Genomic DNA, 27,467 nt, shown 5'->3' with positions numbered 1-27,467 from the left:
TGTATACGACAATATTTTATCCAGTTGCCCTCCAGTATTAAGCAGCAAATTCCTGACCATATATCATCGCCTCTGGTCAGCAGCAGTGTTGTGACCTTAAGGGCTCATTTATCAAAAGGTCGTAATAGAAAGGGGGACAATCTATATAAAGGTGTCTCCTGTCTATATACACTGTGTTTAGAGCCAGAGAGAAGACTACAGAGTAATCACAGCATGTATCACCCACATCTGCTAATAAAAATCCACATTTACATCTCCGAGCTAAAAATGGAGCAAGTTGAATAATAGAGTTGAAGCAGCGCTCCAGTGGAAATAAGTGAGAAAGTTCGACTTTACCCATCCAGATCAGATGGGGGAATAAAGTCTTGCATCACTTATTTTCATTGAAGTGCTGTTTCCATTCTATTTTTTACTAATTTGAAGGTTTTTGTCTGGTTGCTGATATCTTTCCATATATCTCTCTATATCTATAGCAAAAAAATGTCAGGCAGCACTCCAAAAGGCATTGAACAAATATGGACTTTATTAGCCTGGTGTGGCGGCGTTTCACACATATTATATATATATACACACACACACGCATATATTATATACAGTATATATATATATATATATATATATATACATATATATAGATATATATACATACACACGCATATATATACAGTGAGTACGGAAAGTATTCAGACCCCTTTAAATTTTTCACTCTTTGTTTCACTGCAGCCATTTGGTAAATTCTAAACAGTTCATTTTTTTTCTCATTAAAGTACACTCAGCACCCCATCTTGACTGAAACCCCCCAGAAATGTAGACATTTTTGCAAAATTATTAAAAAAGAAAAGCTGAAATATCACATGGCCATAAGTATTCAGACCCTTTGCTTAGTATTGTGTAGAAGCCCCATTTTGAGCTACTACAGCCATGAGTCTTCTTGGGAATGATGCAACAAGTTTTTCACACCTAAATTTGGGGATTCTCTGCCATTCTTCCCTGCAGATCCTCTCCAGTTTCATCAGGTTGGATGGTGAACGTTGGTGGGCAGCCATTTTCAGGTCTCTCCAGAGATGCTCAATTGGGTTTAGGTCAGGACTCTGGCTGGGCCAGTCAAGAATGGTCACAGAGTTGTTATGAAGCCATTCCTTTGTTATTTTAGCTGTGTGCTTAGGGTCATTCTCTTGTTGGAATGTCCAGAGCACTCTGGAAGAGGTTTTCATCCAGGATATCTCTGTACTTGGCTGCATTCATGTTTCCTTCAATTGCAACCAGTTGTCCTGTCCCTGCAGCTGAAAAACACCCCCATAGCATGATTCTTCCACCACGTTTCACTGTTGGGATTGTATTGGGCAGTTGAAGAGCAGTGCCTGGTTTTCTCCACACAAAGCACTTAGAATTATCACCAAAATGTTCTATCTTCGTCTCATCAGACCAGAGAATCTTATTTCTCATAGTCTTGGAGTCCTTCATGTGTTTTTGAGCAAACTCTATGCAGGCTTTCATATGTCTTGCACTGAGGAGAGGCTTCCGTCGGGCCTCTCTGCCATAAAGGCCTAACTGGTGGAGGGCTGCAGTGATAGTTGACTTTGTGGAACTTTCTCCCATCTCCCTACAGCATTTCTGGAGCTCAGCCACAGTGATCTTGGAGTTCTTCTTTACCTCTCTCACCAAGGCTCTTCTCCCATGATTGCTCAGTTTGGCTGGACAGCCATGTCTAGGAAGACTTCTGGTGGTCCCAAACTTCTTCCATTTAAGGATTATGGAGGCCACTGTGCTCTTAGGAACCTTGAGTAATGCAGAAATTTTTTTGTAACCTTGGCCATATCTGTGCCATGCCACAATTCTGTCTCTGAGCTCCTTGGCCAGTTCCTTTGAGCTCATGATTCTCATTTGGTCTGACATGCACTGTGTGCTGTGAGGTCTTATATAGACAGGTGTGTGCCTTTCCAAATCAAGTCCTATCAGTTTAATTAAGCACAGATGGACTCCAATGAAGGAGTAGAACCATCTCAAGGAGGATCACAAGGAAATGGACGGCATGTGACTTAAATATGAGTGTCTGAGCAAAGGGTCTGAATACTTATGACCATGTGATTTTTCAGTTTTTCTTTTTTAATAAATTTGCAAAAATTTCTACATTTCTGTTTTTTTTTCAGTCAAGATGGGGTGCAGAGTGTACTTTAATGAGAAAAAAGTGAACTTTTTAGAATTTACCAAATGGCTGCAATGAAACAAAGAGGGGAAAATTTAAAGGGTCTGAATACTTTCCGTAGCCACTGTATATACACTACACACACACATATATACTGTACAGACCAAAAGTTTGTACACACCTTTTCATTTAAAGATTTTTCTGTATTTTCCTGATTATGAAAATTGTACATTCACACTGAAGGCATCAAAACTATGAATTAACACATGTGGAATTATATACTTAACAAAAAAGTGTGAAACAACTGAAAATATGTCTTATATTCTAGGCTCTTCAAAGTAGCCACCTTTTGCTTTGATGACTGCTTTGCACACAGGGTGGCTATCCTAAGTGACATGCACTGGAGATGTATTCGCACAAAGCGGTTTGTCCGGATGAAGACGGCATGGTGTCATTCTCCGCTGTAGGAATGGAAGAAAATGCTGATTGAGTACCTAGTGACCTACCTGCGAGAGGTAGAACAGTTGAATCTCGCCAGACTGCGAATGGAAAGATAGCATCGCCTGAGCAGCAGAAGGTGGCAGCCATCTAGAAATTGTGAGACCAGACCGAGAAAGGGCCCTTCAAATAATAGGACGGCTACAGTAGAAGTTAAAGACCTTTCAAGATGTCCTGAGGATAGTGGGCGTGGGTTTAGAGGTAGTGAGACCTCCAGTAACTCAGGTCTGAGAGGCCCATACAAACGCCCCAACACAAGGGCAAGTATTGACCGCTGGGAGTGGGGGAGGTCTGACAAGGTTACGACGGACCGCTGGGAGTGGGGGAGGTCTCACAAGGTTACTACTCGGAAATGTAACTTGACGAATGTAGTGACAATGACAGATGGTAGGTCCCTAAGGAATGGGATAATGTCAATGTCTAATGTTCCAGGGGCTGAGCAGCGCAATTGTCAAGTACATGGTCTCTGTGTGAACCGTGGGTTATAATGTGATTGTGTATGCTATGTGTTAAACCCCACAAGTTTGAACAGAGGGAGAGATATGTAATGCTGCGGCTTGCTTCATTGCTAGAATATACAAGGGCTGTGCTCTAGCTGACAACTTACCTCCCCCTCAGGTGACTGATCACATGACTGTGACATCATCACAGGTCCTGTGTGCACAAAAGGATATATAAACCCTGGTAGTTTTGAAACAGGTAGAGAAAGAGTGGCCTGGTGAGGCCTAGAAAGAGAGGCCTGGTGAAGCCTGGAAGGCAGAGGCTGGATCCCCCTGTGTTTAGAATACCAGTAGCCTTGGAGGACGAGAGGCCTGCTCCCTGTGTGGGACTCCACTAGCCTGGAAGGCAGAGGCTGGACCCCCCTGTGTTTGAGATACCAGTAGTCTTTGAAGGTACGTGGCCCGGGGGCCCCATCTGGGAAGCCTTAAAGCCACAGCTGTGGCAGAATCGAGCTGACTGAAGCAGCTACGACCCGGCAAAGGTAAAAACGCTGCTTGATGTGGACATTGATATTGTTACCTTGCTGAAGGCTGTATCTGGAGCCAAGTGGGCATGTCTGTCACTAGCTCAGGGATATTATGTGTAACATGTCGGCGAGCCACGGAGATGGACTATGTTATGAGCAGGTTTATGAGATATAATAAACTGCTGTACTGTGATTTACTGGAAAAACGTTGCCTGTGTGCTTTGATTGACCCGGTGAAGCGAGTGCCCCCAGCGTGATGAATAGTGCTACCTTACAGTGTATATATATATACACTGTTCAAAAAAATAAAGGGAACACTTAAACAACAGAATATAACTCCAAGTAAATCAAACCTCTATGAAATCAAACTGTCCACTTAGGAAGCAACATTGATTGACAATCAATTTCACATTCTGTTGTGCAAATGGAATAGACAATAGATGGAAATTATTGGCAATTATCAAGACACACTCAATATAGGAGTGGTTCTGCAGGTGGGGACCACAGACCTCATCTCAGTACAAATGCTTTCTGGCTGATGTTTTGGTCACTTTTGAATGTTGGTTGTGCTTTCACACTCGTGGTAGCATGAGACGGACTCTACAATCCACAGAAGTTGCTAAGGTAGTGCAGCTCATCCAGGATGGCTCATCAGTGTGAGCTGTGGCAAGAAGGTTTCTGTGTCTGTCAGCATAGTGTCCAGAGGCTGGAGGCGCTACCAGGAGACAGACCAGTACAGCAGGAGACGTGGAGGGGGCTGTAGGAGGCCAACAACCCAACAGCAGGACCACTACCTCCGCCTTTGTGCAAGGAGGAACAGGAGGAGCACTGCCAGAGCCCTGTAAAATTACCTCCAACAGGCCAAACATGTGCATGTGTCTGCACAAACGCTTAGAAACCAATTCCATGAGGGTGGAATGAGGGCCCAACATCCACAGATGGGGGTTGTGCTCACAGCCCAACACCATGCAGGACGCTTTGCATTTGCCACAGAACACCAGGAATGGCAAAGTCGCCACTGGTGTCCTATGCTCTTCACAGATGAAAGCAGGTTCAAACTGAGCACATGTGACAGACGTGACAGAGTCTGGAGATGCCGTGGAGAGCGTAGAGGGTATGAGCAAGGATGTTGTACAGCTTCATGGATCATGCTTGGCAGAGTAATACAGAAGGAATATCATGAAAAATATGCAGTGAAGTGGAATAAACAAAAACGTTGAGCTCAGCTGTAGTGTATACAGCCAGGAGCCAAAGGAGGTAGAACTGTGGGTTAGAGGGCAACCTTGAGACTGCCCAGGCCAAGTGGGACTGAAGATAAGGCAATTATTAGCCAGACTTGGGAGTTAAAGGACAGGAAGACTGTACTTGCTAGGCTGGGGTGCGGTTATCACTGGAGAGGGCTGAGGTGAGTGACAGCTGTTTGTTGGAGATGAAGTATTCAAGTTGACTTTACCCTATTGCTAAGAAATTATCCCTTGCATGTGGTAAGCCACTACAAGTGACCTTAATGATTTTGCCTCTGTTAAATATAGCAGATGGAAAGACTAAGTTTTGGGTCAGCCACCTCTTGTGTATACGTTACATCAATTTCACCAGTAAAGACTTTTTTATTTTTATAAAATGAACTGCTTTCTCCCTTGTACTTGCAATACACCAACGGTTCCTGCACCATCTGAGGATATGTGGCCTGAAGGGAGAACAACTGAATGTACTAATTTGAGGGGGAACCCATTTCACTGGTGCTTTGGGTCGCAGCATTACATAATAGCCCGTTTGATCATTAAAATGATGACGAAGTTGGCAATGACAACCAATTGTTGCAGCAATGAAACAAGCGGGCACTAGTTCCTCCTGGCAATCATGGCAAGGTGTATGATGCCATGGTTGTGCAAGGATAGGCATATTTCTAACGTGAAGTAAAGTGATAAGTATTGCAGAGCCATGCTTTTAGACCCACTCTATAAAAGAAAAATAAGGGATTTTTTTACAGCTTCTGAAAGGTAGTCCAAATGGGCTTATTACCAAAATAAGCTCTTGTACCTTCTCAGTGAAGCTTTTGCCGAGCAAATATGTGCTTGCTGCATGACTGAGCAGCACCCCTCTATGTAATCCATGCCTACACAATGTTCCCTTGCCAGTGCCAGTGTTATTGACGCCAACAAGTAGCAGATGCAGCAACACTTACAGTGTTTTATCTGACATTATGACAATCTGGTGCACTTCAGCAAATATAGACACATAGGCTGAACAGTGAGGTTCAGTCATGCATAGACTGTGTCCTTAGAGAGATACCCTGAGCCCAATTCCATAGATTTATGGGTTAACAAATTGAACATGTGCAAAGAACTAGCCAAATAGGTACATGGGTGTACTGTCGTGTCAAGCCTTAAGTGTCATGTCAAAATTAAATGCTCATAGTGGCCAGTAGATTTGCAACAAAAATGCAACCAACTTATTTACACACAAGTGTGGTAAACCTAACATTTGTCAAAATGAATCAGGCATGGATCAATGCAGACTTTCTAAGTGCAGACAGCTAATGCCAATGATTAAATAGCCATACCATGTGTATCCCTGTTTGACTGTCTGTTAGTTGTTTTCTACACCATTCTACTGCCGCCAGTGCTGATCTACAACACTCAGTCCTTGTCTAACATGTCATCTATTCTACAGTTTTGCTGCTGCCGGGGCCGCTATTGCCGTCCCTAAACTGCCATTCTTCTCCTTGCCTGCCCTAACCTGTTTATATGCATTGCACTGCCATGCCAGCCACACTTCTTACTTTTCACTGTGTTTCATAGTGTCAGACAGTAATACTAATGCTGGGAAAAGTACTCGCTTGAAGATACAGAAACATGAAACTGCTCCGAAAATAGTGTTAATTCTTCAAAAGCATTGGAGACAATTTCATTTTGAACCCACTACTCCTGTTTTTTCTGATTTAGACAAGGTCTAGTTTTTGCACAACCTTTGAAAAAACTTCATAAGCCTAATCATTTTGAGATTAGCAAACCAGGATCCCAAAATATTAATATTTTTTCATTTTTAATTGATAAACAATATTTTATTTGTGTTGAAAAAATTATAGCTATTTTGTTTCCAGAAAAAAAAGGGAAACTTATTAGACAGCTTGAAAAAACCTTGGGAATTTCCAAATCATTTTGTGAATAGCAAACCAGTTTTTAACCCGAAAAAATAAGCTCATTAATTAATCATAGTTGAGAAACAATAAGTTCTTCTTGTTCTAAACAGAATACATGTTTGGTAACCCTAATTAAAGGGATAATTTTTGGTCGGCTTGCAAATAAGCTAAAAAGTAATTTGTTTAGCAAATTACTAAGCTCTTTGTATTCCCCAAATAAGGATCATTTTTGCACCAACCCATGTGAAAGTTTGATAGCTTCTTCCATTTGTACAGTGGGATATAAACAACAGCAAGTCAGGCATCTCTCCCAGAAAAGGGATAATATTCAGCCTTTCATACAATATAAATAGCCTACAAAACCTAAAACTGATGTGTGTGGTGAAATAGGCTGCTGGTTACCACCACTTAACTACCGTTTTCCTCTAGTTAGATAGGTTGAGGTCATTAATTTAATATACTGTATGGGATTGAAGAATTTTATGTTGAGCTGATGACATATTTTTGCATTCCTCTCTGAAAGTAGATGAATATATAATTTATGCCTAATAAATTACACCCAAGATTTCAAAGTCACTGGATTTTACAAAGGGAAGCCAGCCAATTAATCTAGTTATCATAAACACATGATGACCTGTTTATTGCATTTTTATGGTAACTCTCTTCCATCACAAGTTATATTTGAATCACACTTTTTGACCATTTGGTGCACTGGAATTTAACAGTAATTTGGGCACCTTTTTTCTCTATAAAGTAGACAGTTTGTATATTTTTTCAATGTTTGTGTGGGTTTTCTATGGTGCTCTTGTTTCCACCTACACTCCATAATATGCTAAGAAGATTTATTAAATTGACTGCGGTCCATGTTTGAGCCATATAAAGAACAGGAAATGAATAGGTAAATGTGAGTAAACAAGCAATCTAGTCCATACTAGTGTTTGATTGTATTAAACCCTTTGAGGTCGTCTTACAAAGCAGGAAGCACACTATCTGTGACACACAAGCCTTGGATTCAGGATTATTAATAGCAAAATTAGCACTGAGGGGTTGTTTGCAGAGTGTGAAGAATAAAAAATTCTGTTATTAAAATCCTGTTACTGTAGTATGTCTCAGATCAATGAATTCAGTATCACTGAGTGACAAATGCAAGTATAGCACTTCCCTATATCACTTGAACATTTAGATTAGTATTCACAGACTTTGACTTGCTCTTCCATTTTCAAAATGTTTCAGCCCTGCAGCAGTAAAGCACAATAAGATTAGCCTTTTTCTATCCTTATGTGAAGTGAGCTGTGTGCCGTGACCTCCTACTTTTACACTGTACAAGCATAAAATGGTGCTTCTATTTTTGAGGGGGAGAGCGATTCTAGTCAATTGGATCATAAAGTGTTTGAATTCGTTGTGACCCTTGAAATTTATCCTCTGTGGATTGATCCACTCAACTCTAGATACAAGTTATAATAAATATTTAAGAGGACATACAAATATTGATGAGCAGTACCTCTTACACATAAAATTTAATAGAGCTTGGCTGCTTAATATTACAATGGCATACAGATTAGTTGTAAATAGCACAGTTAATTCTACTGCGTTATGATGGTTGCAGTTAATACTTTGTCCAGTTTTAAAGGGAACCTGTCAGGTTCCATAATGCCCTATTATTATATTGTTTTATTCAAATTCCGATATTTGTGAAATATAAAGTCATAACTAACACTCCTCCCACATTCCAAAGACATACTGATAGGGAATTTGGATTGTGAGCATCAATGGGGACAGTGTCCATAATGTCTGGAAAGCGCTGTGGAATTAATGGCGCTATATAAGTGAGTAAAATAAATAAATAAACACTCACCATATGTAAATGAAGTCAGGTGGGGCATTTACTCATCAAAACTAGTCCAACCTCAGTAGGTCCTGTCACAGCTCTGTGATAAGGGAACAGAAATGCTAGGAAGTGTGCAAAGTGAGGACAAGAGGTGGGTTGAGAACAGGCGGCAGTGCATAGACTGTCAATCACACCCAGTTGTGTGTGACTGCAGCTCCTGGGGCCAAACTAATTTCAGTAAGCAAACACCTCACCAGACTAGTCCTGCTTCATTTGTACGAGAAGTGGTAGTTTACAACTTTATTTTGCACAAATATGTACATATGTGAATAAACACATTATTAAAAGATCATAAAAAGGCTCTAAAATGCTGAATCAAAGGACCACTATTTCTGGGTATTATATGACTTGTATCCTGCATTTTTTCTTTAACAGGAGTAGACTTAATAGCTGTCTACAAATATCTGAAGGATTGTCACACTGTAGAGGGATCAGTTTTATTCTCATTTGCACAAAGAAAGACTAAAAGCAATGGGATGAAACTGAGTGGGAGAAGATACATATCAGATATTAGAAAAAAAATTTTCACAGTGAGGGTGATTGGCTGCCACGAAAGGTGGGGAGTTCTCCTTCAATGGAAGGCTTCAGACAGAGGCTGGACAGACATCAGTCTGAGATGGTTTAGTGAATCCTGCATTGAGCAGGGGGTTGGACACTAAGACCCTGGAGGTCGCCTCCAACTCTAACATTTTATCATTCTAACCTCTGTAGACTCTACCTCTTGGGACACACTAACTAATCAGTTCAGCTGTAAATCCAGCTCCGGGGTGAGAACAAATGCTAGAATTTTATAGACAACTGAAATCTTTTCTCATAGTGACCTGGCAGTCCTTGTTTTGACTTAGACAAAGATTAGATATTTTTAAGAATGAATAATGAGTTCAGTAGGCTGGGAGAGAGGAGAAATGGCTTATTAGTGGAGAAAGAAGCATCGTTATATTAGTTTTATTAGTTATAAAAGTTTTCTATATTTCCTTATACTATTGATTTATGCAATATTTGTTGAAACAGCAGTGAACATATCAGTATGACCGCTTTCTTGAATAATTTAAAAGACTTTTTCGCTTCACTGTGTTTGTTTCATATGGCAGAAAAGTTGAAATTACTTGTAGAAATTAAGATTGAGCACTTGGAGAAATATAATGAATTCCTGCTGCAAAGTTAGAGCTATAATTTAAGTTGACACCTTTTTAATTCTAATTACTAATTATTTTATTGCTCTTTTTTTTTGGTCGTCAATCACATTTTTAGGTAAAAAATGAAAAGTAGGTTATGAAAAATGTAATGGATGATATTAGGGTAAATTAATAGAGTTAGAGGGAAAACATACTGGCAATTTTATGAGGTGTAATCTCTGAATATAAAACAGACTCTCCCACAAGTGCTATCATACTTCTTAAGTTGAATATTTATTCATACATACAGTATGTAAAAAAAACCCTGAAGCTGTTCAGCTACTGTCCTAATCCAACCTGCTATCACAACATGCATACTCCGAATGTTATCTTATATAAGCAATGATTCATAGAGAGCTTGGAAAAGAAGTAGAATGTGATTGAATGATGTATTCACATAACTCAATCGGATTAAAAATCTTCAGTGAACCTATACTTAGTAATAAAGAATTCCAGATTCTTAAGTTCCCTAATACATATTTATTAATAAAATCACTACTTTCGTGAGTAGACAAAACAATGTAACAATTTAGAGCAAGGAGGCTATGTGGAGATAATATAAATTTATATGCAATTATTTAATCCATAATATAGGTGAAGAGGAAAGTGAAGCTTTAGTTTGTGACTGACAAAGACATCTTTTTCATGGGCATTCACAAAAGGAGTGGCTTTTGGACCAGATGATAATTATTGTAGCATCTGCACCAAAAAGCTTTACTTTTGTTGTACAATGTATTCTGTTTTGCATACAGACTAACAGTAGAAGCCAAATGAGATATAGTTCTGTCGATCAGAATGTCATTGGTAAAATTATTGTCAGAAGAGTCAACAGCAAGTTAATCATTAGTCCTTTGTAGTTTTCACATTTGAGAGATTAGATTTTGCAATAAGACGGAGAATTTAGTTCCTCCATCTTATCCACTGTCTGTGTCCCTGCACAGTCCAATATTCTACATGCACCCATAGGCTTGTATGGGCGCTCATGGTCCAATTATCCATTGTCCATTGTCTGTGACCGGGGACAGTGCAATGTTCTACACACACCCATAGACTTGGTCCAATTATACACTCACATTATGCTGAATTTTTTTTCTCATGCGATATTGACATGCGATAGAAATCGCAGATCTGCACCGCCCAATAGTATAACATTGGGCCTAGTGCTATCCGATAAAACATAAGATAGCACTCAGCCCTAACACAGAATTGTGTACTATTCATTGTCTCTTTTTGTTACACTCAGTACTGAAAAAGAATGTTAATCTCATAGAAATTGATAGGTTTATATTAATATTTTTTTCCTGATATTTTATATTTAAAGCATTTGTAAATAAGATCATCACATATAGATTAAAGTTAAATATGATCTTTGACAAATAAGCTTTAATCTTATAAAGTTTTTTAATGTCTTTTTATATCCATTTCTTATCGATAAATAATGAACATAGATTTTATTCTACTGAGGTTTTGAACAAAAACATATTTTAGAGAATTTATAAAATCTAAAGTATAGCCTAAGTATTGACTTACACATATTTTTTTTTACAAGCTATCTGTGTTGACCATTTCCAGAAGTCATACTGGGATCTAAGGAGTAACTTTTCCCATGTGGAGAGTGATATGTCAGTGTAATGAGAATTATTAGCCATGCCATGCTCCTCTGGGTAGTTACATATCCAAATTGCCTCTTCAAAGAGGAAGAGGGCTAGAACTGTAGTGCCACCTATTGGAAGTAATGTTTAAAAAATTGAAATGAAAAAGGGGGTGATAAAATCTGCAGAGAGCAGAGAACCAAAAAAACTGAGGGGTAAGTTTAGAACAATATGAAACTTTAATACAGAAATATATACACAATAGTGAATCATCACAGGGGAGGTGGGAAGTCTACTGATAAAACCATGGGAAGAGATAGTAACAGTCACCATAGTAAAAAAGGAGACACAAGGTCCATAGCAAAGGTCAAAATCCCAAATGTCAAAAAATCAAACAGCAACAAATGCATATGAATATCAGATATAGCAAGGCTTAAAATTCTATCACAGCAAATAAATAATAATAAAGTAATAAAGTTTCATATTTTTCTAAACTGACCCTTCAGTTTTTTTGGCTCTCTGTTCTCCCCTATTAGCTTAACACTATATCTTTGCAATTTATATAGTCGCTAGGCAGGGTTTATTACTGAGAGTTCCCCTTTTTTGGATATAATATCTTCATAATAATTTATGAAAAAATAAGGGCTACGCATTTCAATATCCTCAGGCCAAACCTGTACATTATCAGTACAACAGACAGGGTTTTAATGAACAAAAAATGGAGGGAAAAGAAAAATGGGTGTGGGGAGCAGTGAATATTTATTTTTCCTAATAGTGCACACACTGTACTTGCAGCGCGGCTCCTGGTATGCATGGCACCCTGCATCCCTCATCATGGTATGTAAGGTTCCCCTCATCCCGCTTCCTGGTATGCATGGCTCCACTCATCCCGCTTCCTGGTATGTATGGCTCCCCTCATCTCGCTTCCTGGCATGAATGGCATCCTTCATTCCTCATCCTGGTATGTATGGTCCCCCTCATCCCTCTTACTGGTATGCTTGGTATCCCCTGATCCCCATCACGCTGCAGACAAAATATAAACAATTATACTCACCTCCTCTTTCCTCCAGTGCTGCGTCCTGCTCTGCTGGCTACAGGGATTTCACTGTGTAAACCGTGCATGGCGTTACTGCTATGCGCCCTCACCCTGTGAGATGCTGTGCCAGAATAGTCACTGCTCCCCATGCCAGAACTGTGTGCGTGGGGACTGCGGAGCAGTGACCATTCACTCACCTTAATAGTGCGCACACTGTAGCCGCAGCGCGGCTTCTGCTGCCACTCTCCTATCTGTGTGCCCGCTATTAAAGACCATGAATATTCACTACAGCCCACTCCTATATTCATGGTCTTTAATAGCAAGCACTCATGACTGCCGGCTGCAGCAGGAGCCACGCTGTGGGTACAGTGTGCGTGCTATTATGGTGAGTGAATGGTCACTACTCCCCACGCACACAGTCCCGGCATGAGGAGCAGTGACTGTTCTGGCACAGTATCTCACAGTGTGAGAGCGCATGGCAGTTATGCCATGCGTGGCTCACACAGTGAGATCCCTGTTGGCAGCTGAGCGGGACTCAGCACTGGAAGAGAGAGGAGGTGAGCATAATTGTTTATTTTTTGTGTGCAGCGTGATGGAGATCAAGGGGTGCCAAGCATACCAGGATTGAAGGGTGCCAAGCATACCAGGAAGAGGAATGAGGGGGGGCATACATACCAGGAAGAGGGGTGTCAAGCATACCAGGATGGAGGGGGTGCCAAGCATACCAGGAAGAGGGATGAGTGGGGCCATACTTACCAGGAAGAGGGGTGCCAAGCATATCAGGGTGGAGGGTGTGCCAAGGATACCAGAAAGAGGGATGAGGGGGGCCATACTTACCAGGAAGAGAAGTGCCAAGCATACCAGGATGGAGGGTTGCCAAGCATACCAGGCAGAGGGATGAGGGGGACAATACATACCAGGATGAGGCGTGCCATACACACCAGGAAGAGGGATGAGGGGGCCATACATACCAGGATGAGGGATGAAGGGTGCCATACATACCAGGATGAGGGAGGGGTGAGTTCCATACATACCAGAAAGACGGTTGAACGGTGCCATACATACCATGATGAGGGACAAAGGGTGTCATACATACCAGGATGGGGATGAGGGGAGCCATACATACCAGGATGAGGGATGAAGGGTGCCATACATACCAGGATTGGGATGAGGGATGCCATGCATATCAGGATGGGGATGAGGGCCACATATAACAGGAAGGAGGGGCCATATATACCAGGATGGGAATATTAACAGAATTGGCGGACATTACCCCTATAACAGTGTCAGCAGCAGACCCCCTCCCCCTTAACAGGGAATCATGACCACATTTTTTGTTTACATTTTTTTTCTATTTTCCTCCTCTAAAACCTAGTTGCGTCTTATGGTCCGGTGCATCTTATAGTCCGAAAAATACGGTAATACATAGTGATAACACATGGTGGTGTGCAATATAAAATAGGAATATAATAATATAAACAAAGAAGGTCAAACACTATTATTATTATTATTATTATTAATAAACACTAACATCAGGGATCAGTGCAAATAAGGAAGTGAGACCAAGTGAAAAGTATACAATACATTACACCAAATTGTGTGCTTTTCACTTCTTATGACCAAATGTCACATAGTGACTACACTGCGTCCAAATGGCCTGCCTGGATAGCGTCCAAATATGGCTGGGAAAGCCAAATATTTGTACCATGAAATGGTGGCAAATAAAATGACAGCTCCCCATGTAATTTTTACAAATTTCTGAATTTTTTTTTGCAAGTTTGGAATTGCTGTAATGGTGCAAAGCAGGAAAATCAATTCATATTAACTACATAAAGAATACTGTATAAACAAAACTCCAAGACAAGGGTGAAATTGTGTTTTATTTCACCATTTTTCCACATTTTGGAATTTTTTACTGTTTTCCAGCACATTGTATGGTAAAATAAATAGTATCATACAAAACTTCAACTGCTCCCACAAAAACAGAAGCTCTCATATAAACAGTGGATTAGAATATACTATATATATTTTTTTTACACTATCTTGCGGCAGAAGTGATGAGACATAGTTATCACTAGTCAGAACAATTACAGCAATATCAGATTTGTCTAATTGTTTTATGAATTGCTAGAGTTATACACTAAAAATGTTTTGCTTACAAAAGATGTGTTTTTCTTTTAAGGATGAGTTGAAGTTTTTACTTATACCATTTTCGACTGTATAACATTTTGTGATCACTTTGTATTCTGAAATTTGGAAGACAGAATAAAAAAAATAAACAGCAATTCATGAATAGTTTTTATTGTTTTTTTATACTGTTCACTATGTAGTAAAAATTATAAGACAACTTTTTCAGGTTTGTGCAATTACCGTGATACCAGATTAATATTGTTTTCCTATTATTTCCCACAAAACATTTTTTACAAAAATTTATTTATTTTTCATCATATTTTGAGAGCTATAACTTTTAAGTTGAACTTTTTTTGTGGGACCGGATTATCTTTTCAGTGATACTATTGGTATGATGGTAGAAACTGCACTAGGGCTCTACTACGGGCGTGGAGAGCAATGAATATTCATTTCTCTTAATAGCCGGCACACTGTAGCCCGCTATTAAAGCTCATGAATATTCGCTACAACCCACTCCCATGGGTTGTAGTGAATATCCATGGTCTTTAATAGCAGGCACACTGACCACAGAGCGGCAGCAGGAGCCGCGCTGCGGTACAGTGTGCCGGCTATTGAACAGACAGAATGGTCACTGCTCCCCACGCATAGAATCACGGCGTGGGGAGCAGTGACTATTCCAGCACAGCGTCTCACACTGTGTGAGGGCGCATGGCAGGGACACCATGCGCGCCTTGCCATGTGAGGCTCACACAGTGAGAGTGTCGGCAGCAGAGCTGGACAGCGCTGGAGGAGAGAGGAGGTGAGTATGATTGTTCATTTTTTTTGTAGGCAGCGTGATGGGGGCTCAGAGGATGCCATACCAGGATGGGGGCTCAGAGGGTGCCATGCATACCAGGATGAGGGCTCAGAAGGTGCCATACATACCAGGATGGGGGCTCAGAAGGTGCCATACATACCATGATGTGGGCTCATAAGGTACCAAACATACCAGGATGGGGGATCAGAAGGTGCCATACATACCAGGATGGGGGCTCAGAAGGTGCCATACATACCAGGATGGGGGCTCAGAGGGTGCCATGCATACCAGGATGGGGACTCAGAAGGTGCCATGCATACCAGGATGGGGACTCAGAAGGTGCCATGCATACCAGGATGGGGGCTCAAGAGGTGCCATGCATACCAGGATGGGGGCTCAGAGGGTGCCATGCATACCAGGATGGGGGCTCAGAGGGGTACCATGCATACCAGGATGGGGGCTCAGAGGGTGCCATGCATAACAAGATGGGGGCTCAGAGGGTGCCATGCATACCAGGATGGGGGCTCAAGGGGTGCCATGCATACCAGGATGGGGGCTCAAGGGGTGCCATGCATACCAGGATGGGGTATCAAGGGGTGCCATGCATAACAAGATGGGGGCTCAAGGGGTGCCATGCATACCAGGATGGGACTCAAGGTGTGCCATGTATACCAGGATGGGGGCTCATTGGGTGCCATGCATACCAGGATGGGGGCTCAAGGGGTGCCATGCATACCAAGATGGGGTATAAAGGGGTGCCATGCATACCAAGATGGGGTATAAAGGGGTGCCATGCATACCAGGATGGAGGATAAAGGGGTGCCCTGCATACCAGGATGGGGGATAAAGGGGTGCGATGCATAACAGGATGGGATGTGGGCCACTTATACCAGGAAGGAGGGACCATACATACCAAGATGGAGAATATTAACAGATTTGGGGGACATTACCCCAATACCAGTGTCAGCAGCAGACCCCCTCCCCCATAACAGGGCATCATGACCACATTTTTTGATTACATTTTTTTTCCCTATTTTCCTCCTTTAAAACCTAGGTGTGTCTTATGGTCCGGTGCATCTTATAGTCCAAAAAATACGGCATGTATTCCAGGATACTATACCTGTCACCTTAAGGCTAGTGCAGACGAGTTGTATCATGTCATTCTAGTTGTATCCTAGTTGCTTCCTAGTTGCATCAGTTTTTTTCTCATTTTATTGTTTTAATGAAGTAGGTACTGTCAGAACTTGTTTATCCATTAACTCTTATAATAATATATTGGATCAAAATGTGCGAAACTAGTCTGAAGTACAAAGCCTGTCATCCTAGTTACATCCAAGTTTCACGAATTCTCATAAATTTTAATAACCGAGTCTGTTACACAAAATAGATGAGAAAAGGACATGCTGCACTGTAGAGAATCACTCATGTATAAAATTGATGCATATGGCTTAATGAAAAGCTAAGGGTTAATAGGATGACAAAAAAAAAACAGTCAGCACTAGGACGTTTTACATAGATGTTTTTATTTTAGTCTTACACTGACAGGCCTTTTGTATCATGCTTATATCAGGGTTTAGCAGGCCAATATAATTGTCATTGTATGACCTGTGGTTGCCATGACAACCATTGGCACTCTGAGATTGGGTCAATGAGTTGCCAATGGTAGATAGTAGTGATGAGCGAGCATGCTCATTACTCGAGATTTACAAGCATGCTCGGGTGTTTTCCGAGTATCTTCAGTGTGCTCAGGTGTTATGTTTTAGTCAATCTGTGTGCATGATTTGTGACTGTTTGACAGCTTTAATACATGTGAGGAATGTCTGCTTCTTAGGCATTCCTCACATGTATTAAAGCCGTCAAACAGTCACAAATCATGCACACAGATTGACTAAAACAAAAGCACCCGAGTATGCTGAAGATACTCAGCGAGCACCTGAGCATGCTCGATGAAAGGTTTAACAGAACATACTCGCTCATAACTAGTAGATAGATTTTGCCCAATCCCTTTCACAGTCTTCTAATTTGACTGTAGCACTAGTTGCTGCTACCAAACCTCAGTTGTCAGTTATAGGGGTAGTCCGATCTAAAATGACAAGTGTGTCATTCTATGCAGACTTGAGAATCCTTCTTGCGCATGCACTGTGAGCTGTGAGGATTCACTGGTGTCAACGCTGGGAAAGCAATAGAAATGCTGGGGAGCAAAACAAGTGCAAAATAGAGTCTTAACTGGTAAAAGAAAAGGAATAAAATAGGGGAGAATTACATTCACCTGATGAGGTTGCACATTTGCGACATTTCAACCACATAAATCAGCTGCTGCAGGACACGGTTCAACAGACAGAAGAAATTGATGTTCCAGGCACAATATGTGTATACCGGCGCTACTAATAAAAGTTTCCGGGATGTCGATGTGTTGTTAAATACATTTTATTTGAACAGGTTAAAAGTCAACGCATTTAGAAGTCACACAGGACTTCTTCCTCAGGACATAACCTAATCTAGCAGTGCATCAGCAGTGCAGGTATACACATATTGTGCCTGGAACAATGCTGGGAATGGGAATCACGTGACCGCAAGTGTACGTTATACAAACTGACAGACAGAACCCGACTAGGCTGTTTCTGGTCTCGCACAATACACTTTTTACAACATTTTCCCATTATGACATGCACGTATGTCATATGCCGTGAATTGGTTTCAAAAAATTTTTCTTGGTCTCTGATCTTACTACATTAAAATAAAATAGCAAAGATTTTTTTTAAGTAATCCTTTCTAGGATGATTGAATGTATGTGCTATTTTTAAGTTTTGTATTTCATATGTGAAATCACAGTTTCCATGACAATGTCCAAGATAGTAGTAGTTGTAAAACTACTTAATTCTAAATTAGGAATGCTCAAAATAGCTGCAAAATACAAGACATAATTCATATCAAAGATATTAATATAATCCAAGCATCTACCGTAATTATATTTTTTGGAGGAAGCAGTTATTTAAAACCATCCAATTATAGATTATTGAATAATTACCTCCAGATTAGCAGGATTAAATATTAATGACTCACGATGATTACCTCAACTTGATATAAGGAATATTGCTTTTGCTTGCTTAATAAACCTCCAGTCATATTTTTAATTTAGATAAATCATAAACTTCCTTATGTTTCACATAAACAAGATGTAAAAAAGTGTTTCAAAACTTTATAAACCTAATTTTAACTAACCTTACTATAGTAAACAAATCTTAAAGGAAAGCAGTCATGTAAAAAAAACAATATTAACCTGCTGATATGGAGTTAATCTGCAGGTTAATAACCTTATGAAGCAGCACCCACATTGAGAGCCCCACTGCCAGGAGGGAATGAACTTTATTCCTCCCTGCAGCCTTGAGCTTTCAGTCTTAGGGGTTGACCGTCAAGGCTGCAATCACCAATCAGTGCATCGTAAGTGGCGGGTGTAACTGCACACCCTGGCACTGAATGACAGCCAGCACTAAAGCCTATACAGAGGGGATTGAGGACTTGCATACCGCCTACTAGAACACTGAAAAAAGTGGCCTTAAATGTGATGGCCTTATTACAAGAGAGTCTGCAAAGATGAGACTCAGATGTCTATCAAATACTGAGCTTAATATATTCAAAATCCGTGGATGTGTGCCATTTGACCCAGGGACTTTGTCATTACTTAAAAGTGATGTCCCAAGAACAGAGTACATTTTAATCTGTAGATCTTGGAATAAATATAACTTCCACAATTGGATGCGTTAAAAAAATGTTCCGATGCTGAGATATTATAAATTTGCTCCTGCTATGTACTGTATAATGGCTGTGTCTGACCGTGTAAAGCTGGTTGAGTTCATGATCGGCACATACTACAGCTCCTGGCCAGGGAGGGAAGCAAAAGAGAATATCCAGACAAGACAACATGGGATAACAGATGCTACTGTTTTTTTAAGGTAAAACATTTCCCTGCCTTTTTTGAAAGCTGGGAAGGAAAGTGTTTTACCTCACAGAAAGAATCATATGCGATACTATGCTGTCCTGTCTGTATCCTTTATTGTTTCTTTTGCTGGCCAGAAGATGTGGCATGATCAGACCATGTTCCTGCATGGTCAGACACAATCAGGACAGGAACATTTTTTAAACACATGCAATTGTGGAACTTATTTTTATTGCTTTATCTATTGAATGAAGTGTGCTTTGTTCATGCGTAAACCCTCTTTAATTTGCTCTGATCAAGCTGAACTTCCTCTATTAATTTAGTTATATTGGATGGTAAACTTTGATTTCTGCCTTGCTGACTGTACCTGACACAGGCAGTTCATTGATGAACATGGATAAAAAGTGCATGTTTAATATCTCAGCCGTCTCTTTTGTCCTTTATATTTATATTGCTATGATCATCTTTTGAGGGACTGATGCCATCTCATTTTTTCTTATTGGCTTTAATATATTTATACAATTTTTGTCGGTTACATTTTACTCCCACTGGCTATTAGTTTCTCTGAAGATCGCTTCTCTATATTGATTTCTTGTTTTAACTTTCTATTGAGATCTTTACACTTCTGGAGTGCTATTTCAGGTTTGAAATGCCCTTTGTTTTTGTCTTATTATACTTTGTATTGCCCTATTTAACCAGAAGTTATAAACTTTCAATTTTATTCTAGTCACATACAGTACAGTATATTTAAACATTTATATTCTGTATTCCCAGTTACCAGCACATGATCTTACTCTAGAAGACTAAGCTCTTCACTTACTCGACAAAAATAAACAGTGTTATACTGCTTCTTTCTCCTCCTGAACTTATCTTAAACGTTGGAAATTCTGTAGTCAGTGGTAAAATTTTTATAGATGGATGAATGTTGCTGTCAATTATATTCTATGGAGAGTGGAGGGGGAGAAGGAGACATTCTGCTGCAAGTTCTCCTGAAATGGCAATTACACTTTAAGCCCACATCAATGAGGATATGAGTAAAATTAAAGCCGATTGGACATAATTTTACCTGATTTATTTTACATATATATTGTATTATGAATACTGGTTTGCACTCAAATCATTTGGTCTAGTTAATGTCATTAGTGGTATGTTAATGACAGCTGGAGCCACAGTATAGGGGCCAGTACTCAAGATGTTTAATAATCTCTGCCAAAGAGATTTGTAATATGATAATACATGAACTTCTGAAATGTGTAATTTCTACTCAGTAATTTGTCATAAATAAAAAATAAATAATATATTATGCATACAATATGGCAAGTGTTGCTCTCTCAGCTAGTACTTGACAAAAATTAAGATATCTGTTGATGTGGAAAATGTTGTCAGATGGTGGACACATACTGAGATGCTAAAAGTATATTAAGATCATGTCACTGTGAGACACAATTCAGCTGTCAGTTAAAAGTAAGCATGTGAATAAAAGAGTAGGATAATATTCAGATCAGATAAATATTTAAAAACCACTGTAATTATTAGAATAAATGTATTTGTCATATGAGCCAGATGATGAAGAAATTAAAATCTATCACTTTTGGTCTATGTAACAAAAACACCCATCAAATGATGTGAAATGGAAATGTTACTTATTACTGCAAATAATAAAACAAGAAGTCTATGAAATTACATTTATGCTTTTTTTAATTACAAGTGTTGATCATAATATAAAACTGATGATAAGAATATTTGTCATTTATTCTCAAAGCAAGTTTCTTATAGTGGAGATAAATACAAATATTTACGCTTTTTTGAAGATTTCAAATGGACCTTACCTAAAATAATGTTATCTACGTGTGACAGTTTTATTTTCCTTTAGCCTGTGAACCAAAGATTCTTTCTATTGATCCTCATGTGGAAGTAACCGTTACCTAACCTGGTAGCAAGCTCAGCTCAGTCTCTCCTTTTCAGAATTAATTAGAGAGAAAACTATGCAGCCGCTTATTTATCTAGGGGACAGGAGAACGGCGCTTATGAATGCTTTACCATCTAATATATATAATCGTCTTATCCCGTCTGTCTGTCTGTCTGTCCTTCTGTCCAGGAAATCCCGCGTCGCTGATTGGTCCGGCCGCGGCCAATCTGCGACGCGGGATTTCAGAAAAAGATGGCAGCCGGGAGATGACCGGCGTTAGCTGACCTCCATGCGGCTACCGCTGAGGGCCGCTGATCTCCCAACGGCAAGTGCGAAGGGAGGACCGTGGACCGGCGCCGCCGGTCAGGATACTTCTGCTGCGAGCAGCCGGTCATCTTCCCGGCTGCTCGCAGCGGAAGCACCCGCACAAGCAGCGCCGCTCCCCAGTCCTCACTAATATGATTTGCTGATTGGTCGTGGCCGCTGGCCGTGACCAGTCAGCAATATTGGTGCCAAATTTAAACACCGCTCTCCGGTCCTCACTAACATGGTTTGCTGATTGGTCGCTGCCGCCGGCCACAACCAATCAGCGATATTGGCGCCAAATTTAGACACCGCTCTGCAGATTGGTCGTGGCCGCTGGCCGCGACCAATCAGCGATATTGGCACCAAATTTAAACACCACTCTGCACAGAGGTCAGCGGCGATGCAGTCGGGAGATGACCGGCACTAGCCGGTCATCTCAGGCTGCTCGCAGCAGAAGTACCCCAACCGGCGGCGCCACTGACCTCCATGCGGCTACCGTCAGGAGATCAGCGGCTAGGGCCACTGATCTTCCAACGGCAAGTGTGAAGGGAGGACAGGGGAGCGGCGCCGCCGGTCGGGATACTTCTGTTGCTCGCAGCCGGTCATCTCCTGGCTGCTCGCAGCAGAAGTACCCGCACAGGCAGCGCCACTCCCCGGTCCTCACTAATAAGATTCGCTGATTGGTCACGGCCACCCGCCGTGACCAATCAGCGATATTGGCGCCAAATTTAAACACCGCTCTGCTGATTGGTCATGGCCGCCGGCCACGACCAATCGGCGATTTTGGCACCAAATTTAAACACCGCTCTGCTGATTGCGCCCGGTCGGCCGCATACATATTCTAGAATACCCGATGCGGGCCACCATCTAGTGTGATATAAGGAAGGAGTCAGGAAGGTCAGGCACTGCTGACCTTACTGACTGTGGACTATAAGACGCACATCAATATTAGCAAGATATTATCTTACTAAAAAGTGCGTCTTATACTTAGAAACATTTGGTTTGTTTATTTTTGCACATCTGTTTTATTAGTCCAATTTGTCAATAGTACATGCTACACTTAACTTCAGCCTGTTGCCACTGTTTGTTTCCCATTAATTTATTTACCTGCATGGCATTTCTTATATGTCTTCTTTGGCAAAGGTTGAATTATTGGGGTTGAAAAGATTGGTTAAAGTTAATTATAGAGGCAATTGCAATGGATGGGGTAGTGTTAAAAAAAAAAATACCACGGTTACCAATGGGGGAGCAGCAGAATCAACACCACCACCATGGGCACTAGCTATTCAGGCAGCAGTACTACTAAATGGCGGTCACAATTTGCCTACTCTGCAACCATATTAATGGGAAGAAAATCAAGGCATTATGTAATATATGACATATCACTCATCTCAGTCACAGTAGGATGTTATGTTTAACAGCAGCAAAGTCAGTATGAGTTAGGTTTCTGCAGTGAGTGCTCTGCCTGATCACAAATGACGAAGATGGATAATTTTTTGACAATTTTAAAATTAAAAAAAAAGGATATACTGTCAGTGCACTGTGTTAATAAAAGGGCTGTTGTTTGCTACAGTGAGGTCACATGGACATTACTAAGGCAATGTTTGGGTTAAAGAGATTGACAGGTGTTGGATAAAGTTCTAAGACCTTACCTCAGAATGCTATACACATATTTTCATTGCAATTGGACTACCTACAAATCTATTTGCTGCAAATCGATTTTTTGAAAAAAATTGCCAAACCTGGAAAATTTGAATTTCAAAACATTAATTTATCTCTTATAAAATAATACATCCTTAACAAGAGCACATTACATGCAAATATATCTTGCATAGTTTGGATTAATTATCTTTTTGGTCCTCATGGGCAATTCTCACCTCATTATCGTTATATGGACATAATGGAGTAAGAATCTATAAATAAATGATCAAAATAATCAGTAAATAAACTTGCCTCCATTGCTTCTTAAGTTGCAGGATTTTCTAAATGTTCCTAAAACAGTCAATATTTGATTACCAAATGCTATGTTAATAAAAATTTAAATTGGGTGCTGTGTTTAAGCATTGTTGCATCTTATTGCAGATGGAGCAGATGGGGGAGGCTACTGCTCCATCCAGTGTTTTTACAGCCAAAGACACAGAATCATGAGGAGAAGTGAAAATGGCTGATACATTATACACAGGCTGATAAATTATTCATTCTTATTTTCAATATAAGACAAAATATGATTGTTTTGTGCGTGTATTTTCTAAATTTACTGTTTCTTTAAGCAATAATGATAGATGATCAATATCAAATTGTAGATTTACAGTATATGTGCCCATACATACCTGTTATCATTACTATTTGGCAGTATTCTGACATCTTGTGGCTACCGTTTGTAATCTTATTTTCACTATTTTGTGTCTCTTATCGGCCTCCCCTTGTTTTCATTGTTTCTTGTTTTTACTTTTAATATTTCAATTTTATTTTATTGTGCAGTAGTGTATTTCATTAAAATACTTGTGTATATATAAGTTTGTTTGATTTTTTTTTATAAAATTGGAGTAACATATCCATGATATATTAGGCTTTTGTGTGTGGTCTTATCTATATTGATATTACTTTTTGGATTAAAGGCTTCTTTTAGTTTTTGTTTTTAGTCTATATCATAAAAGTTTCAGTTCAAAATATACATGATAATATAAGAGGCTACACAATATTGCATATGAAATACATGTGTTTACAGTGGACATCTTGATGAACAATCTAACCTTTTATATTTGAAGTCTCTTTGACACTATTAATTTTAATTATAAATGTCGATAAAACAATGGGAATCCAACTTGAAGCACAATACATAACATTTGCACCTATGATGGTAATTTTGCTTGGACGTAGCATAAAAAATTTAAGAATTCACTTTACGAAGTATAAGAATGACATGTTTTTAATTAAAAATGATTGTGTGCTGTAAACTATTTGACATTCTAAACTATGACAGATATTGGATCTGAATAATGAAAAATGTGATTTTCCTGAAACAGTAGACCAAATGTCAAGCTAAAGTTTAACTAACTTTGGGCAAACTCATTTATAATTATATATTGATTTTATTCATTAATAAAAAATAGAAGGTCCTAGTTATTATTTTTGTATCTACTGATTACAATACATGATTTTCAGACATGGTAATAAGAAGAGAAAATGAAATGTATTTTTTTTTGTAAATTTGTCAAAAGTTTATCATATTGAATAGCTAGAAACAACTAAACCATGCAAGATTCATTTATCAATGCAGGGGCTTTTGGAGATTTATTATTTTTTATATTAGATGTAAAAGTCATCTTGAATAGGTTGGCCTATTTGAAAAAAAAATTATTAAATATGTATGTATATTGACAACTATTGTAATTATTGATACCAATTAAAATACGGAGACACTATTATAAATGAACTTTTGGGCACTCCAAGGAGATGGCACTTCTAGAATATGACATCAATGGAGGATGATGAGTTCCTGATCATTTCACGTTTAATTCTTCTCAAATCTTTGGCAATGAATGTGCTTCTTTTATTTCTCAACACATTTTGTTGCAACCCTATTGACTATTTGCAACAAAGCGGCTCTATGATCATGCCCTAATATCTTACCAATGTCAAGAGTGAAGCATCCCTTTACAAGATCGTTAATTTTTGACTTTTTAGAGTCCATTAAATCTCTTCATTGGCTCTTTTTTTCCTGAAGAAAACAAGCTGCCTAGGTGTTGCTATCCTTAAGTCACTATTTCCCTCATTACACAAATAAGCATCAACAAATCTGCTTCAAACCAATAATCATTCAAGTTTACATAGCTTGGTGATGGAAACCATGCATAAAATTGATGATATGGTCAAAATACTAACTTGCCTATTAATTATACACATGATGTGTGTATATTTATACACTGTGTTCCAAATTATTATGCAAATAATATTTTCTCATATTTTCCCAAATTACCTATACGAATTGCAGTCATTGTAATTTTCCAGTCAAATAATGAAATGAAATGATCTCAATGGTCCAGATGGATGGAGTGGAGGATGGCTGGTTGATGGACACCCCATGCAAACACGGCTACGGCGCTAACAAGGAGGAGGTGGAGTAATGTTTTGGGCTGGAATCATGGGGAGAGAGATTGTCGGCCCTTTTAGGATCCCTGGAGGGGTAAAGATGAACTCCATAATGTATGTGGAGTTTCTCAAACAGCACTTCCTTCCATGGTTCAAGAAGAAGAACCGTGCATTCCGCAGCAAGATCATTTTCATGCATGATAATGCCCCGTCTCATGCTGCACATAACACATCTGCATCTCTGGCTGCTATGGGCATAAAAGGGGACAAACTTATGGTGTGGCACCCATGCTCCCCTGACCTCAACGCCATTGAGAACCTCTGGAGCATCATCAAAAGGAGTGTCTATGATGGCGGGAAGCAGTTCACATCTAAGCAACAGCTCTGGGAGGGTATTCTGTCCTCATGCAAAACAATTGAAGCAGAAACCATTCAAAACCTGACAAATTCAATGGACGAGAGAGATCAGAAGCTCCTTTCGAACAAGCGGTCCTATGTGTAACATCACCTAGAATAAAGTTTTGAGTTTAAAACTGTTTGATTTCAGTTTGTCATAACCTGCTAATGCTTATAATTTCAAAAATGACCATTTTTTTGTTCTTTATTAAAATGAAAAGGTTGAAAACTCTGCTGTGCATAATAATTTGGAACATGCATTTTGAGTGCAGTTTGAGATTTTTATTTTTTTAAAAATATACTGTTATCATAGGCAGTTTGTACAAAAACCTTTCAATTGTACTCTAATAGTTATTTGACTGCAAAATTACAATGACTGCAATTCATAAAGGTAATTTGGGAAAATCTGAGAAAATATTATTTGCATAATAATTTGGAACACAGTGTATATATATATATATATATATATATATATATATATATACATATATATATATTTATACTTATACATTGTGTGCACCATAACAACCAGTATGTAAAAAGATATCATTTTTTATCCCACACATTCAATGCTACAGAGAAAATATTAAAAATTGCAGTAGAATTGCCATTTTGTACATTCCGCCTCAAAGAAAATGAAATAAAACATGAAAATAAATGTTTTTTTTCCAAACAGAATATTTTTTTGTGTAAAATTAAGAATACATAAATAATCATTTTTACAATCGTACTGACCAACATAAGGACACTACCACCATGTTTCCTTATAGGCACCATGCATTTTCCTGAATTCATTTATGATCCCAGAGTGAATACCGTATTTTTCAGACTATAAGATGCACTTTGTTCCTCCAAAATGTTGGAGGAAAGTGGGGGGTGCGTCTTATAGTCCGAATATTATCTACCTGTATATACTGTGGCTCTGCGTGGTAGGAGGTGTGGGGGAGCAGCAGTGGGGGATCGGCGGGGCACAGGAGGCAGCAGCCGCCTGCTGCAGCCTACTGTGCCCGCTACTAAAGAAAATGAATATTCCCTGCTCCCCACGCCCAGGGAATATTCATTTTCCTCAATGGCCACTCCCATGGGTTGTAGTAAATATTCATGGTCTTTAATAGCAGTCACACTGACTGCAGAGCGGGAGCACAAGCCGCGCTGTGGTACAATGCGCCGGCTATTGAAGAGACTGAATGGTCACTGCTCTCCACGCACAGAGTCCCGGCATGGGGAGCAGTGACTGTTCCAGCACAGCATCTCACACTGTGTGAGGGCGCATGGCAGGGACGCCATGCACGCCCTGCCATGCGCGCCCTGCCATGCGCGCCCTGCCATGAGCGGCTCACACAGTGAGAGTGTCAGCAGCAGAGCGGGACAGCACTGGAGGAGAGAGGAAGTGAGTATGATTGTTTATTTTCTTGTGGGCAGCGTGATGGGGGCTCAAGGAATGCCATAATACCAGG

General features: G+C 39.8%; 1 protein-coding gene across 3 annotated transcripts in view; it reads right to left on the bottom strand.

Annotated features, from left to right (window-relative positions):
- Positions 1-27,467, bottom strand: part of SGCZ (sarcoglycan zeta) — a 1,689,841-nt gene that overhangs the window by 348,825 nt on the left and 1,313,549 nt on the right. The window lies entirely within an intron of this gene.

The sequence above is a fragment of the Phyllobates terribilis genome, unplaced genomic scaffold (assembly GCF_046119375.1).
Source record: "Phyllobates terribilis strain yellow unplaced genomic scaffold, ASM4611937v1 Scaffold_1__5_contigs__length_1240528914, whole genome shotgun sequence".
In the NCBI taxonomy this organism is placed as follows: domain Eukaryota; kingdom Metazoa; phylum Chordata; class Amphibia; order Anura; family Dendrobatidae; genus Phyllobates; species Phyllobates terribilis.
This window is presented reverse-complemented; position numbering and strand designations above follow the sequence as displayed.